The sequence below is a fragment of the Nothobranchius furzeri genome, chromosome 2 (genome assembly GCF_043380555.1).
Source record: "Nothobranchius furzeri strain GRZ-AD chromosome 2, NfurGRZ-RIMD1, whole genome shotgun sequence".
In the NCBI taxonomy this organism is placed as follows: domain Eukaryota; kingdom Metazoa; phylum Chordata; class Actinopteri; order Cyprinodontiformes; family Nothobranchiidae; genus Nothobranchius; species Nothobranchius furzeri.
In genome coordinates, this window is record NC_091742.1 from 95,886,251 (window position 1) to 95,898,807 (window position 12,557).

Below are 12,557 nucleotides of genomic sequence, written 5' to 3' on the forward strand. Positions count from 1 at the left end.
TGTGTGTGTGTGTGTGTGTGTGTGTGTGTGTGTGTGTGTGTGTAGAAGAGGGAAGTGTTGATTTGTTTCAGTGGTTGACCATTTGGCCAAATGTTGTCTGAAAAAACCATTTTGATATACGCTTTCGTAAGCAGTCTGATCCTCTTTCTAATTATTTTCTTATTGGAAATTACCGGTGTTCTCCTAGCTTGCTTTACTAAACCAGTGAACGCCACATCATAAGTAAACATGGGAAACGCTGCGTCAGTGGATAGGCTGGAGGGAGACATGAAATATATGCATCGTACCCACCCAGATAGCTTAAAATTTATGGAAAAATGGCACAAAAAGTACAAGGTCGTCGGAAAATTGAAGGGTCAACAATGGCATAATTCAGTCAGTGTCTACAAAGTTAAAGCAGCAGCAGCCACCGGAAAAAATAAATAAATTAAGGAAGAACAGTTAAGGGTGGCGACTTTGTGGCGAGATGAAACAGATAAAAGACAGGCGGGCATTCAGAAAAGTAAAGAGAGAGAGGGACAAAAAATGGTGAAACAGGGAAAGATGTTTATGTGTTAAAAAAAACTGTGCGACGATTAATCCCTTGGGCCACCTCCGCCGCCTTATCAAGGAGCCGTGGCTGCTCCCCCACCGGAGCTTCCCGCGGCCATGGCTGCTCCTCCACCGGAGCTTCCCGCGGCCATGGCTGCTCCCCCACCGGAGCTTCCCGCGGCCATGGCTGCTCCTCCACCGGAGCTTCCCGCGACCATGGCTGCTCCTCCACCGGAGCTTCCCGCGGCCATGGCTGCTCCCCCACCGGAGCTTCCCGCGGCCATGGCTGCTCCTCCACCGGAGCTTCCCGCGGCCATGGCTGCTCCCCCACCGGAGCTTCCCGCGGCCATGGCTGCTCCTCCACCGGAACTTCCCGCGGCCATGGCTGCTCCTCCACCGGAGCTTCCCGTGGCCATGGCTGCTCCTCCACCGGAGCTTCCCGCGGCCATGGCTGCTCCTCCACCGGAGCTTCCCGCGGCCATGGCTGCTCCTCCACCGGAGCTTCCCGCGGCCATGGCTGCTCCCCCACCGGAGCTTCCCGCGGCTATGGCTGCTCCCCCACCGGAGCTTCCCGCGGCCGTGGCTGCTCCTCCACCGGAGCCTCCCGCTCCGCTTACGCATGGAGCAGCTCGACAACCGCCCCACGCAGTTTCAGCTTCTGCTCCTCATGAGGAGAGCACCCCTGAAGATGTAAAGCTTTCTGCCCCTCCTGCTCCTTCAGAGGAGGAGGAACTCCTGCTTACTGTTAAACAGCTCCCAGTCAAACACGAAAATCAACCAGATGTTAAACCTAAAACAGGAAAAGTGACTCGATCGTCCACGAGGGTGACACGACAGCAAGAAAAAGCTAAAATAAAACATGACAACTTGCCTCCTCACAGAGAGGAGGAATCTTGACTGCTCTTCGGATGAAGGGACTACTGTTGGGGTTTACCCCATGATTCAGGTCCCCACAAATGACGGGTCCCATCAACATGTGTTCAGACCCTGGTCCCTTAAGGACGCAAAAGAGGTCGCTGAGCAGATTACACCTCACACCGATGATCCAGATAAATGGGGTTCAGACATGATGGGGGTGATCCACTCCTATCGCCTAAAAGGTCATGAATTAGGACAGCTGGCTCAAGTGAGCCTTCATAACATTGGCACAGAGTCCAAGGCCAATTCACAGGGAGATGCCTTAATGGAGCTGTGGCTCTGTATGATGAGGATCAGGTAACTGGAGAAATAATTGGAGATTTAAATACCCAGTTTGATATTCTGGCAACAAATGTAAACCAAAACTTCAAGAAAATTCCTAAATTAACCCAGTTGGCTTCAATTAAACAAAAGCCCGATGAATCTGTGGATGATTTCCGTTCCAGATACCAAACTCAATTCAACATCCACAGTGCCCTCACACCCGACACCAACATTGACGGGCCATACGTGAGACATTTATGCTCTGACTTGTTGAAAGGTTTCCTGCCTGCAATTACTGCAAGGATTAAAAGTCACTTCATTTACTGGGAAACCTGCAGCGTTGACCTGATGATAAATGCCAGACATGCAGAAAAGGTCCTCCAGAGCAAGGATAAAAAGCCAAAACCCCCCAAATCAGGCCCACAGGTCTTCCTAGAGGAAACTGAGGAAGAAGCTGTTTATTATCAGCAGGGTAACAATAGGGGAAATTTTAATCCCCAAGGGAGTGGTCGTAACAACAACCAGAGACAGTGGACCTCTCAGGACCGCTTACAGCCACCCGTTTGTTGGACTTGTGGAGGTCAAGGTCACCTCTCACGTGATTGCCCCTCCAATTCAGATGGCCCAAGTAACAGACAACCCAACAGGGGTCCTAAAAGAGGCAGGGGCTTCCATTCACAGGGGAGCCAGCCTAGCCGTGAGCCAGTCACCAGCCTGATCACACCCGATTCAGACAGGAGCGAAGGGATGACTTTCAGCAATGACTAGCGGCTGGTTCTGATGCCTGGAAGGAAGAAAATAATGTGGTTGATTGTTGTGGAGCTTGGGAACTGCTTAATATCCTGAAAGAAAACCCCTTTATCCAACTTAATGTTGAAGAACAGAGTGTGGAGTTCCTATGTGATTCTGGTGCACGTCGAATGGTTATTTCTTCCGGTGTGAAATTACCCAGGTCTCAGAACAGCATATTGGTTACATCTGCTGATGGAGCCACCACTCGCTCATCTCTGTCTAAACCTGTTCTGGTGGGTGATCCGGTGACAGGACTGGAAAAAAGAACCTCCCTGCTCATTGCACCAGACTGCCCTTTAAATCTTCTGGGCAGATACCTCATTTCAGAACTAAAGATCTCTATTGTCCCAATACAAGATGGCATGAGGGCAGTTCGTGTGGCTGATGATTGTTGTTATCTCCACGACCCCACATGTGTCTATTATTCATTGCAAATTCCCTTTGATATAAATCTAGCAGAAACAGAGCTCGTTATGAGAACAGTGGGGCCAGTGCTCACTGACACGGCCAAAGACGAGACGCCTTTGTCACAACTCCATGTGACAATGGCACTCAGACCAGGTCCTGATTTATCTTATCAGGCCTCCTTTCTTCCCATGTCACCTGTTGTGTTGACCACCTCCTATCTAATAACAAACGGAGAGTCAGATTCTGCAGCTTCTGTGACTTTGTGTTGTTGACGGATGAGGAGGAGGAGCAACTTAAACAGATCCCTGAAACACTTTGGTCCACAGGCCCGACTGATGTCGGCCTTTTGAACTCAATCCCACCTGTTCAGATTAAACCAAAATCCCAGTTTAGGCCCAGAGTTAAACAGTACCCTTTGTCCCCTGAGGCAGAGAAAGGCATTGCACCAGTGATATCAGAACTCCTGGAAGCTGGAGTTATCAGACTTTGTCCTGATTCTCCATGTAATAGGTGTGTCCTTGAGATCAGGTCTGGGCAGCTGTAAATGATCAGTGGCCTCAACACAGCTGTCGCCCTTCTGGCCTATGAAAAAGGCTGATGGAAAAGCTTGGCGTATGATACAAGATCTCAGAATGGTTAACACTGCTGTGCAAACCCGTGCTCCACATGTGCCTGATCCTCACACGCTGTTAAATTCACTCAAGCCTTCCAGGATGTACTTTTCTGTGATTGATCTGAGCAATGCCTTTTTCAGTGTTCCTGTTCATCCTGACTCGCAGTTTTGGTTTGCCTTCACCTACAAAAACTCAAAATACACATTCAATCATTTACCACAAGGGTTCGCTGATAGCCCCACTCCCTGATGGTTTGATGTGGTTTGTGGATGGTTCCAGCTCCAAAACAGAGACAGGCGCAACTCAAACTGGCTATGCTATTGTGCAGTCACCTGATCACGTGATTGAAGCTAAATCTTTACCACCGCATTTATCAGCTCAGGCTGCTGAAATAATAGCCCTGAATAGAGCATGTGAACTTGCTTCTGGTCAGCCCCTGACAGTCTACACTGACAGCCAATATGCTTTTTCTACTGTGCATTGTTTTTGCTAAACAATGGGAACAAAGAGGGATGGTTACATCCCCAAGGAAACCCATCACGCATTCTCAGTTTGTACTCAGACTCCTTAAAGCTGTTCTGTTGACATCTGCTCTTGCAATCTGTAAATGTCAAGCCCACACCTCAGGAAAAGACTCGGTTTCCTGTGGGAACAGATTAGCTGATGAGGTAGCTAAATCTGCGTCCCAGGGCATTTTCAGTTCCTCAGACTTGTTCACTGCACAGACAACTGATTCCCTTATCGATCACACTGTCTTAACTGACATGCAGACACATGCCCCAGCTGCTGAAAAACAACTTTGGAAAACTAAAGGTGCAACTTTGTCTCAGGATGGTCTCTATGTTACACATGGTAAACCTGTTCTGCCTAAGTCTCTATTCAAGGCTGCAGCCCTGGTGGCGCATGGCCCATGTCATGTGTCAACAGGGGGGATGAGTCACTTAATCAAACAGCATTTTACTACATACAACCTTGAAACCTACCTCAAGAACTTCTGCAGGTCATGTGTGATATGCGTGAAACATTATCCTCAAGGAAATGTGAGACCAAAGAGGGGACAGTTTCCTCAACAAATGACCTTTTCCAAATGTTGTACATGGATTTTATTGAATTAACACAGAGTGGTCCCTACAAATACTGTTTAGTCATTGTCGATGCTTTCTCTAAATGGGTTGAGATTGTCCTAACAGCTAAGAATGATGCCCTAACAGTAGCCAAAGCCTTATGCAAAACCATAATTGCCAATCACGGCATTCCAGAAGTAATCTACTCCGACAATGGACCTCACTTTGTGAATGAGGTCATTCAGAACATGGCAGCTCATTTGGGAATCAAATTAAAGAACCACTGCGCATATCACCCCGCCAGTGCCGGCCTTGTTGAGGGGAATAACGCTACCATAAAGAGCAGGCTCAGGAAGTGCATAGAGGAGACTAAAAATCCTTGACCAGAATGTTTAGACTTGGAAAAGCTCTACATGAGAATAACTCCTAATAACCTAGGACTAAGACCTTTTGAGATCATTTATGGCAGGCCATATAAACTGCACTTGGTTAACAAAAACTTACAGAAAACTGAAAATGAACTAACCTTGGCTGATTACATGAAAATGGTTATTTTGCCTAAAGAATCACAAACCGCAATACCTGGCCTTTTTTTTCTCCTGTTTTGAAGGACACAATGCCTGCCATTAAGCCTGGGGACTGGGTCTTCATCAAAGTCATCAAAAGAAAAAACTGGACCAGTCCCAAGTGGGAAGGACCTTTCCAAGTTCTGCTGGCCACTCCCACTGCTGTAAAAATCGCTGAACGACCCACCTGGAATCATCTCTCCCATTGCGAAATGCAGAAACAACTGAATTAATAGACACGTGTCAGGGGGAAGACCGGCTACAAAGGAGCTTTGATTTTTAGTATCTCTGCGTCTCAACGCTCGATGAAGATTACACAGGTAAAAGATCCCTGACACCTAGCGGTCAAACTTCCCATTAGGGGAAGGCTATTAATTCAGTTGTTTGCACCTCCACCACCATGAAGCTCTCCGACATCCCCCTACTGTTTACTACAGTCCACTGGGCTCTGAAGAATGCACACAGCACACAAACAAAGCCTACTCCTATAGAAATCCACCAAGCACACCCAAACACCTGGTTCCACATGGTAAATCTAACTGCTAAAAGACTAGGATTTAATAACAGCTGCTATGTTTCTTCCTGGATCCCCCATCATTCAATGGAAAACCCCACGATGACAGCTATCCCCACCTCGATGAATGACACTGTATGTTTGCTACACGCCCTCACCATCCAAGCTATTAAGGGACGGAAGTGCACCATCCCACACTGCTGCTCACCTCAACATCAACAAAGACGCTGGACACGCCCTGCCAACTTCTCTGCCTCAACTAATTCATCTATTTCCCAGGGGTTGCATCTCCTTCACCTCACAGGAAAAGATCCCTTCTGTTTCTCCACGCCATGCTTAAACTTCACGATTCGTCTAGGCAAATCCATCTGTGATGACATTCTCCCAGCTGATGGATTAAATCCCCTGCCAAAGAAACATTGGTTGACAACTCGGTCTGATGTCCGTGGATATGTCACCATAAATGTGACCCTGTTGAGCCTTGTAATGACTGGACGACCTTTCTACCCCCCATGGAACACAAACAAACATGTTCTCGCGGTCCCCTCAGTCATGGGAATGGGGACCCCTGAAGGATACATCTGGAAATGCGGAAGCTCTCTCTACCTGTACCTGCCACGCAACTGCAGAGGTCACCACTGGCCACTAGGGTGTGCTGCAATCAAGCCTCGAGGGAAAAAGGTGTATTCACGGACGTGCCTGAAGTCACATACATGTGACGACCCCTCACTGTACATACTGCTGCCTCTCATTTGGATTGCTGCTGCTCAACCATCACACTGCTGTCTATCCATGCTACTGCTGTCTATCCATGCTACTGTTCGACTTGTATCTGTAAGTCTTCACCTGCTTGTTAAGCTAATGTAATGGTTACATTGTCAGTATGAACGCTAAGCCGCGCTGCAGTTATTTACCTATTTTATCACATTGCTTAGCTTTGGTCTTCAGCCCATGCTGCTGCTTCACGCTGCCGTTAGCTTCCGCTCACTGAGCTTTGTATGTCGTCGCAGGGCTCCTTCATCCTTGTCAATAAAACCATTTGACATCGAGGAGTGTATTTCTTCAAACACCCACACTTTTCCAGCCATTTTGCTCACCTCCACACCAGTCTGATTTCTCGCACTCACTCTGTTTGCCTCATCTCCTTCTTCCCCTTCCTCTCCTGTTTCTCCTTGAAACCCGACATCGGCTGTCGGGTTTTAAGGAGAAACAGGAGAGGGAGGGAGGGAAGAGCTCGACTGAATTCATAATTTTACATCTTGACATTAGCTGCACAAACTCTGAGTTCGATAAAGTGAAGAACAACAATTTGCTGAGGTTTATAACAGGCGCGGCGCCAGGTTTTCATTTTTGGGTGGGCCACAGTAATTTTGCACGGACCTTAATAAGCTGTGACTTGAGTGAAGCAGGCAGGTCGTGCTAGAAAATTTCGTTTGAAACAACGTCATAAAATGTTTTCCCCATCATTTTATTTCTAAAATATGAAGTAAAATCTCCCAATTTAATTCATTTTTCATTTATAAGCACCAGAATGCATTACCTGCACTTCTAAAATTTACCTCTCAACGTAGGACTCTTTCATAAGGGTACATGCACACCGGTAGTTTTTACGGTTATTCATGGGGCAAAATCTCCGACATTTAAAAAAAAGAAAAAAAAAGAATCCATCTTCCAGTAAAAGCAAAGCATCCAGCCCACCTCTCCAACTGCGTAAAATGTGCATCACAGCTGCTAGGCGCGCCGCACGCACCATCAGCTACGTCAGCCCAGACAAGAGCAGAGCGAATAGAGGTTAATTGTGTCTGGATGTGGATGGACATCACAATTTACAGCAGCCTGATCATAATTTAAATACGTAAACCATCACCTGGCTTCTAATCCACGCCATCAGCATTATTTTAATTGGTGTGTGTGTGTGTGTGTGTGTGTTTTCCACATCAAACACTAGTGGTGTGCATCTCTACCTGCCTCACGATTCGATCCGATTCCGATTATCTGCCTAAAGATTGGATTTGAGTCTGAAATGCATCACGATTCTTCACACAAAAAATTTCATTACTTAATAAAAGCAGTAGAATAGTTTTCAATTTCTTTTTGATTTCGAAATCCCTGAAAAACAGAACATGCATCTATTCACTACAGTGAGCAATAATTTTTAAAGTGTGCTGCCTATAATTACTTAAATAATATAAGAAATAATGTTTTCAGTAGAGCAGCTTTAAGATAGAATATTACTGAACTTAAAAATAGTAAACAAATACTGTGTTAAGTGATTCTTTCACGTCCAGGATCCCAAAACCGAAATTAGCCCAGACATCCGATTTAAATGTAACGGGTACATCTTTGATTACTGGTAATGTTGGCCCTGTATCCCTGTCCGCCTTTTCTGTTTTACATTGGCGCTAGGGCAACGCAGTGCGCATGTCATTGCAACTCTGCCCCCAGAAGTAGTTTTAAAACCTCAAAACTTTATTGTCCTGCATAGACATAGACCAGGGGTCGGCAACCTGTTCCCATCAAAGAGCCATTATTACCCGTTTCCCACAGTAAAGAAAACACTGGGAGCCGTGGCGTTGTGGGCGGGGCCTACCCTCAGACAGCAGAGAGCTGCTCACAACAGGTGACAGCAGCCAGTACCGGTCGCTCGTGTACGTCAAAGCTATCTTTCATAAGACGATAATCAATAAAACGATTTATATAAAGTGGATCCAGAAGTTGTAGCCCGTCTCTGTCTACAATATTTTGATATTTTTCACCCTGTTGGTGGTTTTACTGAGCAGGTGCCACTTTTGTCATACGTTTGTTTTTAAAACATGTTTAGACTGTTCAGAATACAAATCCAGGCTGTTGTACTTAAACTTTATAGGTGGGGAAGGTCAGAAAAGGATCCGATCAATTTGTTTTTCCCTCATTTACAGTGACGGAGATAACGGTGCAGTGCGCCTGGCTCTGGTGGTAATCAAGTTAAATTATATCTCTTTGCAACAATTTTCACAAGAAAACAGAACAGTTAAAAGCAGGGCTTGTGTTGACCGGATAGTTCCTGTGTTTGATCGTTTATTTTGACGGAGAAAGAATAGAAAGAATTACCCCGACGCATGCAGACGAACTGACACTTTATTCGTTTCGCACCTCGCAGATGTAGCTAAATCACTCAAGAAAAGATTTCCTTCTGAACATCTGAGCTGGACACTGCTCAGCGCATCTCACTGTCAGTGTGTACGTACGGTGCACGGCGAGCTGAAGATGTGGAGAGGGGCTTGGAGCGCGTCGCAGAACCAGAGCGCATGCAGGAAGATTCCTCTGACTGAAGCGAGACTTGTCACTTAGAAAATGTTCCCTGATTATGAAACTTTGGCTGAATAGTGCTTGTTCCTGTCTCCAATGTGGTGACACATCCAGGAGCCGTCTGAGGAGAAGCCCAGAATCTCACATCCTCGTCAGCTCAGAAAGCTCCTATGAAGCGTGACCCGTCAACCCGGTCTCACAGTAGACCGGGTTGGAACTGTTCAGGTTTACGCAGACAATCTTTACATTTAGAATTGGCATACAGATGTAAAATTAATGCAGTAAAATATAAAGCATTTTATTTAAATATCCATTCATTATTTTACAAGCACAGAGAGCCGCATCAGATGGATGGAAGAGCCGCGGGTTGCCGACCCCTGTCCTAGTGGCTTACTTTTGAAAAACTGGGCCCTGGAGATATCTCAAGACTAGACGGGTCATATCGGAGCTGATCTACAGTTCCTGGTACCTTGAGGTCCATGTCCATCCCAAAGTCGTGACTCCCTGGATCTGAAAGGGGATCTCCACAAAAGATTATCGTAGGCTCAACAGATTGCGTCGGGTGATTTTATAAACAACTCTCTAGATCCAAAACAACCAGCCGATTTACTTTTACAACCCAGACTTCAGAAACAAAGAACGGTTTTACTAAAACATCTAGCTTCCATCACAACATCCCACACATCACATTACATTTCATGAGCTACGTTACACTGAAATAATTATAAACTAAAAATATAGGAAATAGAAAATACCTAAATTATAATAATGCAAACTAATTAGAATTAGAAAGTTCTACTGCCATTGCCCAAGAACAGGAAGTGGTGCCAGCACAATTAAATTGCAAAGGTTCTGCTCCTAATTTTACACGAGTAAAGAAAGAGGAAAAATCCCAACATAAATAAAATCACCATAAACAGTGCTGGCATCTGAAAGTATAATACACTGCTCACAAAAATTAAAGGAACACTTTAAAAAAAACAAATTAGATACATCAGATCTCAATATGAAGTTGGATATCTATACAAATAACGACAGGGCAATGTCTTAGGAACAAAAGGATGTCAAGTATTTTAATGGAAATAAAAGTTATCAGCCTACAGAGGGCTCAGTTGTGTAGACACCCTAAAATCGGAGTGAAATGAAGATGTGGCAGGCTAGTCCATTATTTCAAAAACTTAAATTTCTGCAACTCAAATTGCTTTTCAGTATCTTGTGTGGCCCCCACGAGCTTGTGTGCATGCTTGACAACGTCAGGGCATGCTCCTAATGAGACAACGGATGGTGTCTTGTGGTAGTCTAGTGAACTAGGCCAAATTCTTGCTTTGCAAAGTTTGGTCTAGGCACGCTCCATTGGAACCTCTGCAGCTCCTACCAGGACTCTGGCTAGCCAATCACAGCTCTCTAGAGGGATTTCAAACACATAAAGAGCTGTGATTGGTCCATAATGGTGGACCAATCATGGTGCTCTATCTGCTTAGTGAACAAATCACAGAGCTTTATCCGCTTTGTGGGCCAATCAGGTCACTCTATATGCCTGGTGGGTGGGTTGATGCAACAGAGTGAAACAAGAGTATGTCACATTCATTGTCCAGTGGAATGCGGAGATCATTTGGAAGACAATGGTAGAACCCGCCCCACAACCAAGAGCCGTCAATGGAGCATGGCCAGACTAAATAATACATTTATTTAGTCTGGCTTGCCAGGCTAGACTTGTGGCATTTCCTCCCAGATCTGTGTGAGGGCATCCCTGAGCTCTTGTACAGTCTGAGGAGCAACTTGGCGCCGCCTAATGGACCAAAACTTGATGTCCCACAGATGTTCTATTGGGTTAAGTCAGGGGATCGTGAAGGCCATTCAACTGTTTCAATTCCTTCATCCTGCAGGTACTGCCTGCATACTCTTGCCACATGAGGCCGGGCATTGTCGTGGATTAGGAGAAAACCAGGACCTACTGCATCAGCGGGATGAGCGAGTACACCACTATCTGTATCTGTTCAACCAACTAAATTATCTGTACTCGGAATGGGCGTGACATAACCCAGAAGTGGGTGTGACATAACCTGGAAGTGGGTGTGGTTTACATCAGTATATTATTTTAAGTCTGAAAATGATATGGAATGATCAGAAGTTGATATGTGTATTGTTTATTTGAAAACTATTTACAGAGCAGCCTTAGAATTTAGATTAAATATTTTTGACCACAATAGTAAAGAAACTATTACGGAACAAGTTTTTCAATAAAATCAGAACATTAATATTTAGGTGCATGGATTAATACATCTGAACTCATGCAGTAGGAACTAGGAAATATGAAATGCTAGAACCAGACACAACTTTATATTTTTTCATTTTAATTTGATTAAACAGATTTTTTTCTTGACGTTCTTGGCATTTTGCCCCACACAAAGTTAAACAAAACAATGTTGATTAAGGTGTGTGTGTGTGTGTGTGAGAGAGAGAGAGAGAGATAGAGAGGGTGAGAGGGAGAGAAGGGAGTTAAAAAAAATAAAAAACCCAACCGGAGCGGAGGTAGTGAGTGACTGATGCAGCACGTCAGCTCTGTCTTTTCAAATAAACCATGTAAGTTATGAAAAAGTAACTTTAAATATTCAACCAAAAAAGAGGCGAGCTGAAGAAAACCTAGGGAAAACTGAAGAAACGTGAGCAACAATGAAGCAACTACAGCGAGATCCGTTACTGTCTGTGTGTGTGCGTGGATGAGCCTGCCGGACTGCACTCCCGGCCGGCTAGTTTTATGTGTAGGGAGGGGTGGGCGCTCTATGTGACTGGCCAATCACAGAGCGTGAAGACAGTCAGTTACCCAATGAGGATTTTCCTTCAGCACGATTACTGATATTTACGAGGTTTACTCGTTTCATGCTCGTATTCGTCAAAAATGCTTTATCCGTACCGGATACTCGTCTGAAACGAATATCCGGCTCATCCCTAGTAGGGTCTGACAAAGGGTTCAAGGATTTCATCTCAATACCTTATGGCAGTCAGAGCACCATTTCCTAGGCAGTAGAGGTCTGTGCGTCCCTCCATGGATATGCCTCCCAAGACCATCACTGACCCACCACCAAACCTGTCATGTTGAACGACATTGCAGGCAGCATAACGTTCTCCTCGTCTTCTCCAGACTCTTTCACGTCTATCACAGGTGCTCAGGGTGAACCTGCTCTCGTCTGAAGGTCATTCTGTAGGGCACGAGCAGTGCTCAGCCTGTTCCACCTTGCACAAAGGAGCAGGTATCGGTCCTGCTGATGGGTTGTGGACCTTCTACGGCCCAGTCCAGCTCTCCGAGAATAACCGCCAGTCTCCTGAAATCTCCATGTTCTGGAGATTGTGCTGGGAGACACATTAAACCTTCTTGCTGCAGCACGTGTGGATGTGCCATGCTGGAGAAGTTGGATAACCAGTGCAACTTCTGTAGGGTTAAGGAATGCTCTCATACTGCCAGTAGAGAGCCAAAACTAGCACGAGTGGAAAACCAGCTGAAAAAGATCAAGAGGGAGAAACTAGAAAAGACCTCTACATGTTAAACCAGTAATTGTTGCCACTTTAGTGCACCTGTCGTTAAGTCCATGAACACCAA